Here is a 17182-nt window from a genome sequence, read left to right as displayed (position 1 = left end):
CGATTTCGGTGTTACCATATATTTCCTTAATTTTTTTAAAATTTAATTTTTTTGTTTATTCTTCATCTCATCTCCACAGTTATGTACCTATTAATGTGATAAAATGCCTCTTTTCTCATTATGCAGATTCAGAACACAGATTTAATGAACATTTTTAAGCGTCATATGGTCATCGTTGCCAAAAAAAAAATATATATATTTTTAAGATAAAAAAATCTGAATTTTTTTGGTTTCACCCAACAATTCTGTGATAGATTTCTGTGATGCAATTTTTTTTAAATTTAATTGAAAATTTTTGATAAATTGTGTCTTGTTTATGTTTTTGTTGTGTAAAATCAACTAACATAATCAATCGAATCATACTTTTTCAATTCAACGTAAGAAATCTATTTTTTATATAAGTAAAAAAAAAAATATTTTGGAAATTTATTCAAAATTAAAAAAATCTGTGAAATCTGTGAATATTTCAAAATTATGTGTTCTGTGACCTTGCAACCTTGCAAACGGTACGTGAAAATCTTCTATCCTATACTTTGTACGAACAATGTATTATGTATTATTAATCCTTTAAATGCGTTCTTGGGAATACGAATTTACATTTCAGGTTCCAAAAGTTTTCTCAATTTTAAGACCTCCAAAAAATTCAATTTTAAAAAACAAATGGCAAAAAGGAAGATAAGAGCATAACGAGCACTCTGGGCAAACTGAGCACCCTTCCTTACTAAGAAAAAAATATTTTCTCAAATAAATGTTCACGGGAATCAGTTTTGTAGTTCCTATATAATTGATTTTTAAGCAAAAACAAAATCTCCTTATCATCTTTCCAGAATTATTAATAAAATCAACCGAGTTCTAAAGTGACGAGAACCGCAAAATTATATCGAATGATCCTTTAATCAACATGATCTATATTTTACGCACTACAATATGATTAACAGATTGTTTCTTAAATTTCACCATAATAAAATTGATTTTTCACTGTAATCAACTTGCCCTTACCCTTGCTTTTACCCTTGACTGTTTTTCAGCTTTCGGTAAAAAATTCTAAAGTGCATTTTTAATCGTTTTTATCTACTTTTTCTAGTTTCAGCCAGATAAGAAATTGACTTTTCAGTGTTTGATCACGAAACAACGATGTAACTCAACTTACTCACACATATTTGTATTGCAATACCTTCAAAAAAATATGGTTTAGTGGTTATTAAACTTATTTAGCGAGTTCTGAATCTAAGTTTTTTTTAGATAAACAAAAAATCAAAGGAATTAAAAAGGTTGATTTGGAGATTATCGAAGCTCTTGAATTTTGTCAAAGTTGCAAAGTTTCCGAGTGGATTAATGAAAAGGATTCTCATTTAATATCTGAAGAGTAATCATTTCGGTTTTTGGATCAAAATTAGGGCAGATTATTTTTCTGTTCTTTTCTGAGTTTTGATTTTTCAAGCTATTTGTTCATTTTTATTCCTCGTTCATGATTTTAAAATGTTTCTGGCAGTATCCTTTTGATATTAAAACAGAAGTTCCATTTTAAAAAATATGGCTTCGACTATAATATACTGTTGACAAACTTTAACAATAATTGACATCTCCTTATTTGCATCGAAAAATCCACCCCAAAAACGCACCTAAAAAGGCAAATCAAACCACAACATCTACTGTAGGCGTCATTTGTATGTAAATTTAAACGAAAAACTTTCCTAGGCTACACTACCTGATGATTTTTATTTGCACCAATGCGGCTGCCCATGGACGCGCTTACCTCAACTCAGCACTTAAGTTGCGATTCTGTTTTTTTTTCACCTCTCAAACTCCCTTCTTGGTTTGAAGTTAACGAAAACAAAATTGAGAGCCCTGTCTACGGCTTTCATTTCTTCGAATCAGCAGCAAAATCTTCTCAGACCAACCTGGTATAAAAGTGTAAAAGTTGCTTTGCCACAAAAAGAAAAACCAGACCAAGACCACTAAGAGAGAGTCGGGGGTAGAATGGAAAAATGTTGAGTACCAAATCATAGAAAAAGCCACAAAACGATTTCCATTGAAGGCATTCACTGTTGGTGGAGGGTGGGGTTTTTGGTTTAATTTTCTTTGATTGATGGAATTTTTTGACAGCATTTTTGGTTTTTTTTTTTAACATTTTTGTATAAAGTTTTAGAAAAGTAAGATCTAATGATGTTTCAATTTATATTATGGCTCTAAACTCAGTTCAAATACTGTCGAATATCATTCCGAATATGAATGTCCAATTCCGGATTCCATAAAACTTTTATTTACGAATCAAATATTTTGCAAAATTTTCAATGTTGTTCTTTGCCACATTTCACTTAGGTCCACACCATATCGGAAGCGCCGATTCGAGTAAAGAGAGGTGGAAACGAAAATTAACTTAATCCGAACCGATATTGTGCACACAGCTTTTTTTCTCTGCGTTTCCACTTTCCCACCCCCTCCTGAGCCATTGACCATCTTCAGTGCTTACTTCCGGTAGGGCTGCTGCCCTTCACATTTGTGCTCTTTGTCGGGATTAATTCAATTTGAATAATTTGTTGCTTCAGCAAAAGTTTTTCTGTTATTTCAAATTGGAATTATGCTAATTTCCTTCCTTCCACGTGCCCTGAAGCGATTTCCTATAAAATCTGCGGTTTTCCCTCTACTCTAGACGGCCAACAGTAGGGGTTTGCGGGAGGGGGTGGAGAACATGTTTTGAAAAAGTTAAGAGGGGGCCAGTGTGCAACGGTGAATCGCAATTCGGAATTGAGATTTCAAACTTTTCGGTTTTCCCATGTTATGGCAAATCATTGGCCTTTATTCGATGCTGCTTTCTCGGTTTTTCTTTTTCTTTCGTATCTGTTTTGGAAATCGGAGTGGGATCAATTTTCTGTCGAAAAGGCATCAAAGTGGAAAATGGTTCGGCGTTTGATTGTTTTGATTTGATTTGTGACATGGAATGCAATTAGTGATGGAGAGTTAAAATGGAGAATGTATTTTTAGCATTTAAGGGGTTTTATTTCAGAACACTTTTGTCAAGATGTTCTCTTATGTGGAACAGCAACGAAGAATGTGATGATGTTATTTGATCTTTCCCTTGAACACTGTATTGGGTTGTTTTTTTAATGAAAAAAATGACCTTCTTATCTGCCAAGAAATATTTGATCAAATTATTTTACAACTCAAATGAATGCTATGAGATGCGGTTTCGTCATGTATACCTGATTAGTATAATTTTTTTTTTTATTTTTTTTTTCTATTCCTAAGCAATATATCGTCCAAAATTTTCGTAACGAGAATAAGAAAAAGTACTTCTGACAGTTATTTACAATGTGCTTAGTTGCCTAAGTTCTACAAAGCTTGAACTCATCGGAAATTTAAATAAGTTAAAAAACTCCTGAAACGTTCTTCTCAGGATCAACAAAGTTTCCGTTTTAATTTTACAGCTCATTCATTCCGTAACCCTTTTTAGTCAAAGCACTTCAGTCGATGAATGATTTGCATATTTTACTTCGAAGTCCATCTCTCGCAAAAGGGGAAGCAAAAACTATCACCTTAGGCTCGGTCCTTTGCAAAAAGCCTCCGTCAGTAAACTTCAGTTTCCTGAGAAATTTTCTGCCTTGTTTCTGTTTTTCTTGGTTTCTTTTGACAGTTTTTCCTATGATGATCCGAAACGCCATAATCTTTCTTTTAGGTTTGGAAGAATATAGACTTTTTCTCAAAATCTCATTAAAATTCATTTATCATGTAGGGGAAAGTCGGGTAAGACGGACACCCTAAGGTAGAATCGCAATAGAAAATCAGATATTGCTATTTTCATCAAAGTTTTCGTGCAGGTAGGCAGTTTAGGTTGCTGGCTTTCACATTAACTATTGGAATTAGTGAATTTCCTTCATCAAGACTGTTTTTATAGCTATTTAAAAAATGCTTGCAAATTACACTTTTCAAAAATGGTCGGGTAAAACGGACACTGCTCAGAAAAGGTACACTTTGCAGCAAAAATTGCTGTAAAAGAAGATATTTTTGTGAGGTAAGTATTTGAAAACGTTCTTAAATCAAAATGGAACCAACTGGTCCGAGTCCAGAAGCGAAACAGTGTGGTTTCGGAATTTCGCATTTTATAGGCGCTTTTTTCACCGGAGATCCTGTTTTTACAGTTTTTATGGCCTGTTTGGGATGGTGAGTGCTTTTCGACTGACAATTGATCTTGCCAAGGTCTTCTGAAAGCATATGGAGGATCAATCCGATAAAAAATTTAAAATACCTGGAGAAATTTATGTGTCTGTTTTATCCGACCTTGTAGTGTCCGTCTTACCCGCCTTAGCCAATTTTTTTCAAAATGTTTGTTGTTTAAGCCCTTTGACCAAAATTCGCTAATTTTCCTTCAGATGGTTAAAAAGAAGCCTGAAAAATACTCTACCCATGAAAACTGTTGAAATTTTCGGAAATTTAGCGAGTTATGAACTATTTTATGAGGGGAAAAAAATACATCAAATAATGGATCCTCTAAGTTTTTGTTTGTTTTGTTTACTATTATGGGACCTTGCTTGCTATAAATAAACAAAGGATTTTGAAAGTGTTTATACACTTAGGCGAACATATTCCCATCATTAGATTAGTGCCAAACATTGTAATTTTCGAAATATTGAAAGTGTCCGTTTTACCCGCTGTGTCCGTCTTACCCGACTTTCCCCTAATTGGAAACATGCTTCAGCAGTTTTGGTGTAGTTTTGGAGATAAGAAAAACCCACTGTTTTGAATTCTTTTGAAAGGACTTTGACTCAAGAAATTTGAATCCCTCAGAACAAAAGTGTTATGAATGTTATAAACTTTTTTTTCGAAAAAACTAGCATCGGAGTTATTTTTTTGATATTTTCCATACACCTTGTTTTGAGAAAGTTATAATAATGATAATCATTTAATCAAAACAGTATCTAAAAAAATTTATAATCTGTAGTTCAAAGGACTTTTAAATTGTCAAAATTGTCAAAAATTGTCAAAATTGTCAAAATTGTCAAAATTGTCAAAATTGTCAAAATTGTCAAAATTGTCAAAATTGTCAAAATTGTCAAAATTGTCAAATTGTCAAAATTGTCAAAATTGTCAAAATTGTCAAAATTGTCAAAATTGTCAAAATTGTGAAAATTGTCAAAATCGTCAAAATTGTCAAAATTGTCAAAATTGTCAAAATTGTCAAAATTGTCAAAATTGTCAAAATTGTCAAAATTGTCAAAATTGTCAATATTGTCAAAATTGTCAAAATTGTCAAAATTGTCAAAATTGTCAAAATTGTCAAAATTGCCAAAAATGCCAAAATTGTCAAAATTGTCAAAATTGTCAAAATTGTCAAAATTGTAAAAATTGTCAAAATTGTCAATATTGTCAAAATTGTCAAAATTGTCAAAATTGTCAAAATTGTCAAAATTGTCAAAATTGTCAAAATTGTCAAAATTGTCAAAATTGTCAAAATTGTCAAAATTGTCAAAATTGTCAAAATTGTCAAAATTGTCAAAATTGTCAAAATTGTCAAAATTGTCAAAATTGTCAAAATTGTCAAAATTGTCAAAATTGTCAAAATTGTCAAAATTGTCAAAATTGTCAAAATTGTCAAAATTGTCAAAATTGTCAAAATTGTCAAAATTGTCAAAATTGTCAAAATTGTCAAAATTGTCAAAATTGTCAAAATTGTCAAAATTGTCAAAATTGTCAAAATTGTCAAAATTGTCAAAATTGTCAAAATTGTCAAAATTGTCAAAATTGTCAAAATTGTCAAAATTGTCAAAATTGTCAAAATTGTCAAAATTGTCAAAATTGTCAAAATTGTCAAAATTGTCAAAATTGTCAAAATTGTCAAAATTGTCAAAATTTTCAAAATTGTCAAATTGTCAAAATTGTCAAAATTGTCAAAATTATCAAAACTGTCAAAATTTTTGTCAAAATTGTCAAAATTGTCAAAATTGTCAAAATTGTCAAAATTGTCAAAATTGTCAAAATTGTCAAAATTGTCAAAATTGTCAAAATTGTCAAAATTGTCAAAATTGTCAAAATTGTCAAAATTGTCAAAATTGTCAAAATTGTCAAAATTGTCAAAATTGTCAAAATTGTCAAAATTGTCAAAATTGTCAAAATTGTCAAAATTGTCAAAATTGTCAAAATTGTCAAAATTGTCAAAATTGTCAAAATTGTCAAAATTGTCAAAATTGTCAAAACTGTCAGAATTGTGAAAATTGTCAAAATTTTCAAAATTGTCAGAATTGTGAAAATTGTCAAAATTGTCAAAATTGTCAAAATTGTCAAAATTGTCAAAATTGTCAAAATTGTCAAAATTGTCAAAATTGTCAAAATTGTCGAAATTGTCAAAATTGTCAATATTGTCAAAATTGTCAAAATTGTCAAAATTGTCAAAATTGTCAAAATTGTCAAAATTGTCAAAATTGTCAAAATTGTCAAAATTGTCAAAATTGTCAAAATTGTCAAAATTGTCAAAATTGTCAAAATTGTCAAAATTGTCAAAATTGTCAAAATTGTCAAAATTGTCAAAATTGTCAAAATTGTCAAAATTGTCAAAATTGTCAAAATTGTCAAAATTGTCAAAATTGTCAAAATTGTCAAAATTGTCAAAATTGTCAAAATTGTCAAAATTGTCAAAATTGTCAAAATTGTCAAAATTGTCAAAATTGTCAAAATTGTGAAAATTGTCAAAATTGTCGAAATTGTCAAAATTGTCAAAATTGTCAAAATTGTCAAGATTGTCAAAATTGTCAAAATTGTCAAAATCGTCAAAATTGTCAAAATTGTCAAAATTGTCAAAATTGTCAAAATTGCCAAAATTGTCAAAATTGTCAAAATTGTCAAAATTGTCAATATTGTCAAAATTGTCAAAATTGTCAATATTGTCAAAATTGTCAAAATTGTCAAAATTGTCAAAATTGTCAAAATTGTCAAAATTGCCAAAAATGCCAAAATTGTCAAAATTGTCAAAATTGTCAAAATTGTCAAAATTGTCAAAATTGTCAAAATTGTCAAAATTGTCAAAATTGTCAAAATTGTCAAAATTGTCAAAATTGTCAAAATTGTCAAAATTGTCAAAATTGTCAAAATTGTCAAAATTGTCAAAATTGTCAAAATTGTCAAAATTGTCAAAATTGTCAAAATTGTCAAAATTGTCAAAATTGTCAAAATTGTCAAAATTGTCAAAATTGTCAAAATTGTCAAAATTGTCAAAATTGTCAAAATTGTCAAAATTGTCAAAATTGTCAAAATTGTCAAAATTGTCAAAATTGTCAAAATTGTCAAAATTGTCAAAATTGTCAAAATTGTCAAAATTGTCAAAATTGTCAAAATTGTCAAAATTGTCAAAATTGTCAAAATTGTCAAAATTGTCAAAATTGTCAAAATTGTCAAAATTGTCAAAATTGTAAAAATTGTCAAAATTGTCAAAATTGTCAAAATTTTCAAAATTGTCAAATTGTCAAAATTGTCAAAATTGTCAAAATTATCAAAACTGTCAAAATTTTTGTCAAAATTGTCAAAATTGTCAAAATTGTCAAAATTGTCAAAATTGTCAAAATTGTCAAAATTGTCAAAATTGTCAAAATTGTCAAAATTGTCAAAATTGTCAAAATTGTCAAAATTGTCAAAATTGTCAAAATTGTCAAAATTGTCAAAATTGTCAAAATTGTCAAAATTGTCAAAATTGTCAAAATTGTCAAAACTGTCAGAATTGTGAAAATTGTCAAAATTTTCAAAATTGTCAGAATTGTGAAAATTGTCAAAATTGTCAAAATTGTCAAAATTGTCAAAATTGTCAAAATTGTCAAAATTGTCAAAATTGTCAAAATTGTCAAAATTGTCAAAATTGTCGAAATTGTCAAAATTGTCAATATTGTCAAAATTGTCAAAATTGTCAAAATTGTCAAAATTGTCAAAATTGTCAAAATTGTCAAAATTGTCAAAATTGTCAAAATTGTCAAAATTGTCAAAATTGTCAAAATTGTCAAAATTGTCAAAATTGTCAAAATTGTCAAAATTGTCAAAATTGTCAAAATTGTCAAAATTGTCAAAATTGTCAAAATTGTCAAAATTGTCAAAATTGTCAAAATTGTCAAAATTGTCAAAATTGTCAAAATTGTCAAAATTGTCAAAATTGTCAAAATTGTCAAAATTGTCAAAATTGTCAAAATTGTCAAAATTGTCAAAATTGTCAAAATTGTCAAAATTGTCAAAATTGTCAAAATTGTCAAAATTGTCAAAATTGTCAAAATTGTCAAAATTGTCAAAATTGTCAAAATTGTCAAAATTGTCAAAATTGTCAAAATTGTCAAAATTGTCAAAATTGTCAAAATTGTCAAAATTGTCAAAATTGTCAAAATTGTCAAAATTGTCAAAATTGTCAAAATTGTCAAAATTTTCAAAATTGTCAAAATTGTCAAAATTGTCAAAATTGTCAAAATTGTCAAAATTGTCAAAATTGTCAAAATTGTCAAAATTGTCAAAATTGTCAAAATTGTCAAAATTGTCAAAATTGTCAAAATTGTCAAAATTGTCAAAATTGTCAAAATTGTCAAAATTGTCAAAATTGTCAAAATTGTCAAAATTGTAAAAATTGTCAAAATTGTCAAAATTGTCAAAATTGTCAAAATTGTCAAAATTGTCAAAATTGTCAAAATTGTCAAAATTGTCAAAATTGTCAAAATTGTCAAAATTGTCAAAATTGTCAAAATTGTCAAAATTGTCAAAATTGTCATAATTGTCAAAATTGTCAAAATTTTCAAAATTTTCAAAATTGTCAAAATTGTCAAAATTGTTAAAATTGTCAAAATTGACAAAATTGACAAAATTGTCAAAATTGTCAAAATTGTCAAAATTGTCAAAATTGTCAAAATTGTCAAAATTGTCAAAATTGTCAAAATTGTCAAAATCGTCAAAATTGTCAAAATTGTCAAAATTGTCAAAATTGTCAAAATTGTCAAAATTGTCAAAATTGTCAAAATTGTCAAAATTGTCAAAATTGTCAAAATTGTCAAAATTGTCAAAATTGTCAAAATTGTCAAAATTGTCAAAATTGTCAAAATTGTCAAAATTGTCAGAATTGTCAAAATTGTCAAAATTGGCAAAATTGGCAAAATTGTCAAAATTGTCAAAATTGTCAAAATTGTCAAAATTGTCAAAATTGTCAAAATTGTCAAAATTGTCAAAATTGTCAAAATTGTCAAAATTGTCAAAATTGTCAAAATTGTCAAAATTGTCAAAATTGTCAAAATTGTCAAAATTGTCAAAATTGTCCAAATTGTCCAAATTGTCCAAATTGTCAAAATTGTCAAAATTGTCAAAATTGTTAAAATTGTCAAAATTGTCAAAATTGTCAAAATTGTCAAAATTGTCAAAATTGTCAAAATTGTCAAAATTGTCAAAATTGTCAAAATTGTCAAAATTGTCAAAATTGTCAAAATTGTCAAAATTGTCAAAATTGTCGAAATTGTCAAAATTGTCAAAATTGTCAAAATTGTCAAAATTGTCAAAATTGTCAAAATTGTCAAAATTGTCAAAATTGTCAAAATTGTCAAAATTGTCAAAATTGTCAAAATTGTCAAAATTGTCAAAATTGTCAAAATTGACAAAATTGTCAAAATTGTCAAAATTGTCAAAATTGTCAAAATTGTCAAAATTGTCAAAATTGTCAAAATTGTCAAAATTGTCAAAATTGTCAAATTGTCAAAATTGTCAAAATTGTCAAAATTGTCAAAATTGTCAAAATTGTCAGAATTGTGAAAATTGTCAAAATTGTCAAAATTGTCAAAATTGTCAGAATTGTGAAAATTGTCAAAATTGTCAAAATTGTCAAAATTGTCAAAATTGTCAAAATTGTCAAAATTGTCAAAATTGTCAAAATTGTCAAAATTGTCAAAATTGTCAAAATTGTCAAAATTGTCAAAATTGTCAAAATTGTCGAAATTGTCAAAATTGTCAATATTGTCAAAATTGTCAAAATTGTCAAAATTGTCAAAATTGTCAAAATTGTCAAAATTGTCAAAATTGTCAAAATTGTCAAAATTGTCAAAGTTGTCAAAATTGTCAAAATTGTCAAAATTGTCAAAATTGTCAAAATTGTCAAAATTGTCAAAATTGTCAAAATTGTCAAAATTGTCAAAATTGTCAAAATTGTCAAAATTGTCAAAATTGTCAAAATTGTCAAAATTGTCAAAATTGTCAAAATTGTCAAAATTGTCAAAATTGTCAAAATTGTCAAAATTGTCAAAATTGTCAAAATTGTCAAAATTGTCAAAATTGTCAAAATTGTCAAAATTGTCAAAATTGTCAAAATTGTCAAAATTGTCAAAATTGTCAAAATTGTCAAAATTGTCAAAATTGTCAAAATTGTCAAAATTGTCAAAATTGTCAAAATTGTCAAAATTGTCAAAATTGTCAAAATTGTCAAAATTGTCAAAATTGTCAAAATTGTCAAAATTGTCAAAATTGTCAAAATTGTCAAAATTGTCAAAATTGTCAAAATTGTCAAAATTGTCAAAATTGTCAAAATTGTCAAAATTGTCAAAATTGTCAAAATTGTCAAAATTGTCAAAATTGTCAAAATTGTCAAAATTGTCAAAATTGTCAAAATTGTCAAAATTGTCAAAATTGTCAAAATTGTCAAAATTGTCAAAATTGTCAAAATTGTCAAAATTGTCAAAATTGTCAAAATTGTCAAAATTGTCAAAATTGTCAAAATTGTCAAAATTGTCAAAATTGTCAAAATTGTCAAAATTGTCAAAATTGTCAAAATTGTCAAAATTGTCAAAATAGTCTAAATTGTAAAAATTGTCAAAATTTTCAAAATTGTCAAAATTGTCAAAATTGTCAAAATTGTCAAAATTGTCAAAATTGTCAAAATTGTCAAAATTATCAAAATTATCAAAATTGTCAAAATTGTCAAAATTGTCAAAATTGTCCAAATTGTCAAAATTGTCAAAATTGTCAAAATTGTCAAAATTGTCAAAATTGTCAAAATTGTCAAAATTGTCAAAATTGTCAAAATTGTCAAAATTGTCAAAATTGTCAAAATTGTCAAAATAGTCAAAATTGTAAAAATTGTCAAAATTTTCAAAATTGTCAAAATTGTCAAAATTGTCAAAATTGTCAAAATTGTCAAAATTGTCAAAATTATCAAAATTATCAAAATTGTCAAAATTGTAAAAATTGTCAAAATTGTCAAAATTGTCAAAATTGTCAAAATTGTCAAAATTGTCAAAATTGTCAAAATTGTCAAAATTGTCAAAATTGTCAAAATTGTCAAAATTGTCAAAATTGTCAAAATTGTCAAAATTGTCAAAATTGTCAAAATTGTCAAAATTGTCATAATTGTCAAAATTGTCAAAATTTTCAAAATTTTCAAAATTGTCAAAATTGTCAAAATTGTTAAAATTGTCAAAATTGACAAAATTGACAAAATTGTCAAAATTGTCAAAATTGTCAAAATTGTCAAAATTGTCAAAATTGTCAAAATTGTCAAAATTGTCAAAATTGTCAAAATCGTCAAAATTGTCAAAATTGTCAAAATTGTCAAAATTGTCAAAATTGTCAAAATTGTCAAAATTGTCAAAATTGTCAAAATTGTCAAAATTGTCAAAATTGTCAAAATTGTCAAAATTGTCAAAATTGTCAAAATTGTCAAAATTGTCAAAATTGTCAGAATTGTCAAAATTGTCAAAATTGGCAAAATTGGCAAAATTGTCAAAATTGTCAAAATTGTCAAAATTGTCAAAATTGTCAAAATTGTCAAAATTGTCAAAATTGTCAAAATTGTCAAAATTGTCAAAATTGTCAAAATTGTCAAAATTGTCAAAATTGTCAAAATTGTCAAAATTGTCCAAATTGTCCAAATTGTCCAAATTGTCAAAATTGTCAAAATTGTCAAAATTGTCAAAATTGTCAAAATTGTCAAAATTGTCAAAATTGTCAAAATTGTCAAAATTGTCAAAATTGTCAAAATTGTCAAAATTGTCAAAATTGTCAAAATTGTCAAAATTGTCAAAATTGTCAAAATTGTCAAAATTGTCAAAATTGTCAAAATTGTCGAAATTGTCAAAATTGTCAAAATTGTCAAAATTGTCAAAATTGTCAAAATTGTCAAAATTGTCAAAATTGTCAAAATTGTCAAAATTGTCAAAATTGTCAAAATTGTCAAAATTGTCAAAATTGTCAGAATTGTCAAAATTGGCAAAATTGGCAAAATTGTCAAAATTGTCAAAATTGTCAAAATTGTCAAAATTGTCAAAATTGTCAAAATTGTCAAAATTGTCAAAATTGTCAAAATTGTCAAAATTGTCAAAATTGTCAAAATTGTCAAAATTGTCAAAATTGTCAAAATTGTCCAAATTGTCCAAATTGTCCAAATTGTCAAAATTGTCAAAATTGTCAAAATTGTCAAAATTGTCAAAATTGTCAAAATTGTCAAAATTGTCAAAATTGTCAAAATTGTCAAAATTGTCAAAATTGTCAAAATTGTCAAAATTGTCAAAATTGTCAAAATTGTCAAAATTGTCGAAATTGTCAAAATTGTCAAAATTGTCAAAATTGTCAAAATTGTCAAAATTGTCAAAATTGTCAAAATTGTCAAAATTGTCAAAATTGTCAAAATTGTCAAAATTGTCAAAATTGTCAAAATTGTCAAAATTGACAAAATTGTCAAAATTGTCAAAATTGTCAAAATTGTCAAAATTGTCAAAATTGTCAAAATTGTCAAAATTGTCAAAATTGTCAAAATTGTCAAATTGTCAAAATTGTCAAAATTGTCAAAATTGTCAAAATTGTCAAAATTGTCAGAATTGTGAAAATTGTCAAAATTGTCAAAATTGTCAAAATTGTCAGAATTGTGAAAATTGTCAAAATTGTCAAAATTGTCAAAATTGTCAAAATTGTCAAAATTGTCAAAATTGTCAAAATTGTCAAAATTGTCAAAATTGTCAAAATTGTCAAAATTGTCAAAATTGTCAAAATTGTCAAAATTGTCGAAATTGTCAAAATTGTCAATATTGTCAAAATTGTCAAAATTGTCAAAATTGTCAAAATTGTCAAAATTGTCAAAATTGTCAAAATTGTCAAAATTGTCAAAGTTGTCAAAATTGTCAAAATTGTCAAAATTGTCAAAATTGTCAAAATTGTCAAAATTGTCAAAATTGTCAAAATTGTCAAAATTGTCAAAATTGTCAAAATTGTCAAAATTGTCAAAATTGTCAAAATTGTCAAAATTGTCAAAATTGTCAAAATTGTCAAAATTGTCAAAATTGTCAAAATTGTCAAAATTGTCAAAATTGTCAAAATTGTCAAAATTGTCAAAATTGTCAAAATTGTCAAAATTGTCAAAATTGTCAAAATTGTCAAAATTGTCAAAATTGTCAAAATTGTCAAAATTGTCAAAATTGTCAAAATTGTCAAAATTGTCAAAATTGTCAAAATTGTCAAAATTGTCAAAATTGTCAAAATTGTCAAAATTGTCAAAATTGTCAAAATTGTCAAAATTGTCAAAATTGTCAAAATTGTCAAAATTGTCAAAATTGTCAAAATTGTCAAAATTGTCAAAATTGTCAAAATTGTCAAAATTGTCAAAATTGTCAAAATTGTCAAAATTGTCAAAATTGTCAAAATGGTCAAAATTGTCAAAATTGTCAAAATTGTCAAAATTGTCAAAATTGTCAAAATTGTCAAAATTGTCAAAATTGTCAAAATTGTCAAAATTGTCAAAATTGTCAAAATTGTCAAAATTGTCAAAATTGTCAAAATTGTCAAAATTGTCAAAATTGTAAAAATTGTCAAAATTGTCAAAATTGTCAAAATTGTCAAAATTGTCAAAATAGTCAAAATTGTAAAAATTGTCAAAATTTTCAAAATTGTCAAAATTGTCAAAATTGTCAAAATTGTCAAAATTGTCAAAATTGTCAAAATTGTCAAAATTATCAAAATTATGAAAATTGTCAAAATTGTCAAAATTGTCAAAATTGTCCAAATTGTCAAAATTGTCAAAATTGTCAAAATTGTCAAAATTGTCAAAATTGTCAAAATTGTCAAAATTGTCAAAATTGTCAAAATTGTCAAAATTGTCAAAATTGTCAAAATTGTCAAAATAGTCAAAATTGTAAAAATTGTCAAAATTTTCAAAATTGTCAAAATTGTCAAAATTGTCAAAATTGTCAAAATTGTCAAAATTGTCAAAATTGTCAAAATTATCAAAATTATCAAAATTGTCAAAATTGTCAAAATTGTCAAAATTGTCCAAATTGTCAAAATTGTCAAAATTGTCAAAATTGTCGAAATGGAAACCAATATGGTCATGGCAATATGCATAAAAATTGTATTCGAATTGTTAATTATTTGTGTAAATATTTTAGCAAACCAGGTCTTTATTTAAATTATTCTAACTTTAATTCGTTAAGAAATTTTACCAAAGTTATAGTTTTATTTTTAATTAAATTGTTATTAACAGTTAACAGTTAAATTAACAGTTTTTGATTTGAATCAGTTGGAACTTTTATAAATGTATTACAAAAATTTTTTTGAAATTTATTTAAAATTTGAAAAATTCAGTATGAAAATTGTCAAAAAAATTTCAATCAAAATTACTTCCAACAGAAGCAGTTGCTCTTTTTTGTAAAAAATTAACGATATATCTTTTGTTATTTTTCCAAAAATAAAAATAAAAATGTTGGAAAAATAGAACAATAATGAAAATGCACTAAAGCTGACAGTAGCTGTCGCCGTAGGAAAACAAGAATTTTCTCTTCACTTTACAGGCGCAGATTAAGGAAGAGCAGCACGAGCACTCTCTGGAGCCACTTTCGAGCAGCTTGGTACCTGCAAACAAAAGAAATCTGCACTCGTTTCCGCAGGGTTCTTGACAGCTGCTGTGAAATCGTTTGGGCTCCCGGAATTGTGGGAAGGAGGGATGAACAGTGTTTGACTTCCGCTTTTCAGAGCATCCGGTTCTGAGGTTTCTTCATTGCCACCATTCACTATGAATGAATCCATCGCGTAAAAGCAATAATGTCACTTTATCCCTGTCACGATGGAATCCCATTGATGATGGCGAGATGATTATGAAGATAAAAAGGACGCGGAATTATTACGTTGACGATGATGATGATGACGCCGATAAAGACGACCTGACCATGTTGATGAGCTGGACGGATGGATTCTGCAAACAACGAGGAGCTAATGATTTCGCCACGGGAATCAAAATGTGCTCAGAACTTAATATTCAAAATTATATCTTCAGGGAAATGAATAATTTAAAGATCAAGCAGAAATTGAACTTTTGTGACAGAGAACAATTTGTTAAAAACAAATATTTAGACTTCAACCAATTGTTCTTGAAAAACGTTGAGGCCATTAAAAAAACTGAGTGAACTTTGAAAAATGGCTAGCAGGGGCTCGACTTTCACAAATTGGATGGCCGCAAATTTCCGCAAAGATTGATTTATTCCAAATTAATTACCTGCCCACTTTTTTTTCCTCGCACCTCGTGCCAGCAAGTATGAGGCCAAAATTTGCCACCACTCAATGTGACACAACACAAACCCGCATAATTTATAACGACATCAACGAAAACTCCATTTTTCCAATAGGCAGAGCACGCCTTCTCCCGCTTTCATTCACAAAATGCTTCACCCCCTCAATTCGTTGATGGCCACCAAAATGTCCACCGGGTCTTTGTTCTTTTCATTAACCGAAACGCCAAAAACGTTGAAAAGTCAACATTTGAGACCAGAAACACGACAAGCAAAACACAAAAAAGCATCGAGAAAAGGGGGGAAATAAACTTACCCATGATACAAAGGCGAGCGGGCGTACCGAAAAAATCGGTAAAAAACGGGAAAAACGGTGCCGATGAAAAATTTAACAATGTTGCCAAAAACAGATCTCAATAGAAGTTGGAGACCGTCGGCCTGTGGAGGAAGTTTTGTGTGTTGGGAAGGAGGACGAGGGCGATGAATTTCCAAAAATAATATACATCAAAATTAATAAGCCCAATGAGAGAGCTGTCAGTCAGCAGCCAGAGCGCCGGGACGTCAATGAAAAATAGGCCTTAATTCTTCACGGGATGGTATGGTTTTTGTTTTCCGATGTGGGGTTTTTTTTTCTTTGCCTAAGTTGAATGTTGCTCCCGGAACTGTTTTTTTTTAGTTAAGAGATCGGAAATATCGTCTTGGATTAAAGCTTTGAAATAAATTAAAAACCGTTGAAAATAATTGATTTACAAATTTCTGTACAAAAACGCTACAAATATTTCTAATATAAAAAAAATGCTCATGAGCAATTTGAATTTTGATTTCATTGAACTTATCAGGAAAACAGGGGTAGCCAATTTTGTACTTAATATGGAACTAAAACTAAGCAAAAATAATCCGTTTTTTTTTTTTTTGATAAACCGACCGGTTATGACTGAAAAACAATTGCAATTTCTTCAAAAATCTTAAAAATTTGCACAGATTAGCAGACAAAACTTAAGAAATTTGCATCAGTGCTTTTTAACAAATTATTATACCGAAAATTGTTTTAATATGGCGAAATTTGGAAGTTTCCTACTTCACCAATCTCTCTTAACTGTATTGCAACACATTTTCCAAACCTTAATCAATATAACAAAGGGAAGAATGGGGTATTAAAGATCACTTTTCTTTTTTGATCCAAAACTTCTTTATTACAAAAGAAAAAATAAAAAAAGTTAAATCGTATGGTTGTCAACACTTTTAACGGAAATCATTTGAATTTTTTATATTTTATATTTTTATATTTTTTATATTTTTTTTATTATATTATTATTTAAATAAATTATTTTCCCAAGTTCTGACTGTTTGAAAAAAGTTTTTTTTTTTTGGATTTTGAAAAATGGTGATGAATCGTGGGCCAGCATATCCAAACTGACCAAATAACTTGCAAAACTTATGAGTTGACTAAAAAAATTTCATTATTCATGTTGTCATTTGAAAGTAATTTCAGGTGAGGAAATAAAAAAGAGAGTTGTGTATGATCGAGTAATTTCAAATACCTGGCTCACGACGTTTTGGGAAAATTCTTTATATAGGATTTATGTTCGTCTGTATCGTCTTGAAAAAAATTGACGAATATTTTTCGATATTCTTCATTTGGCATGTTAAAACTTTACAGATAGGATTAATTTATTTTAAGTTTTGAACATGTAGACAAA

This window comes from Uranotaenia lowii, chromosome 3 (assembly GCF_029784155.1).
Source record: "Uranotaenia lowii strain MFRU-FL chromosome 3, ASM2978415v1, whole genome shotgun sequence".
Taxonomy (NCBI): Eukaryota; Metazoa; Arthropoda; class Insecta; order Diptera; family Culicidae; genus Uranotaenia; species Uranotaenia lowii.
This window is presented reverse-complemented; position numbering follows the sequence as displayed.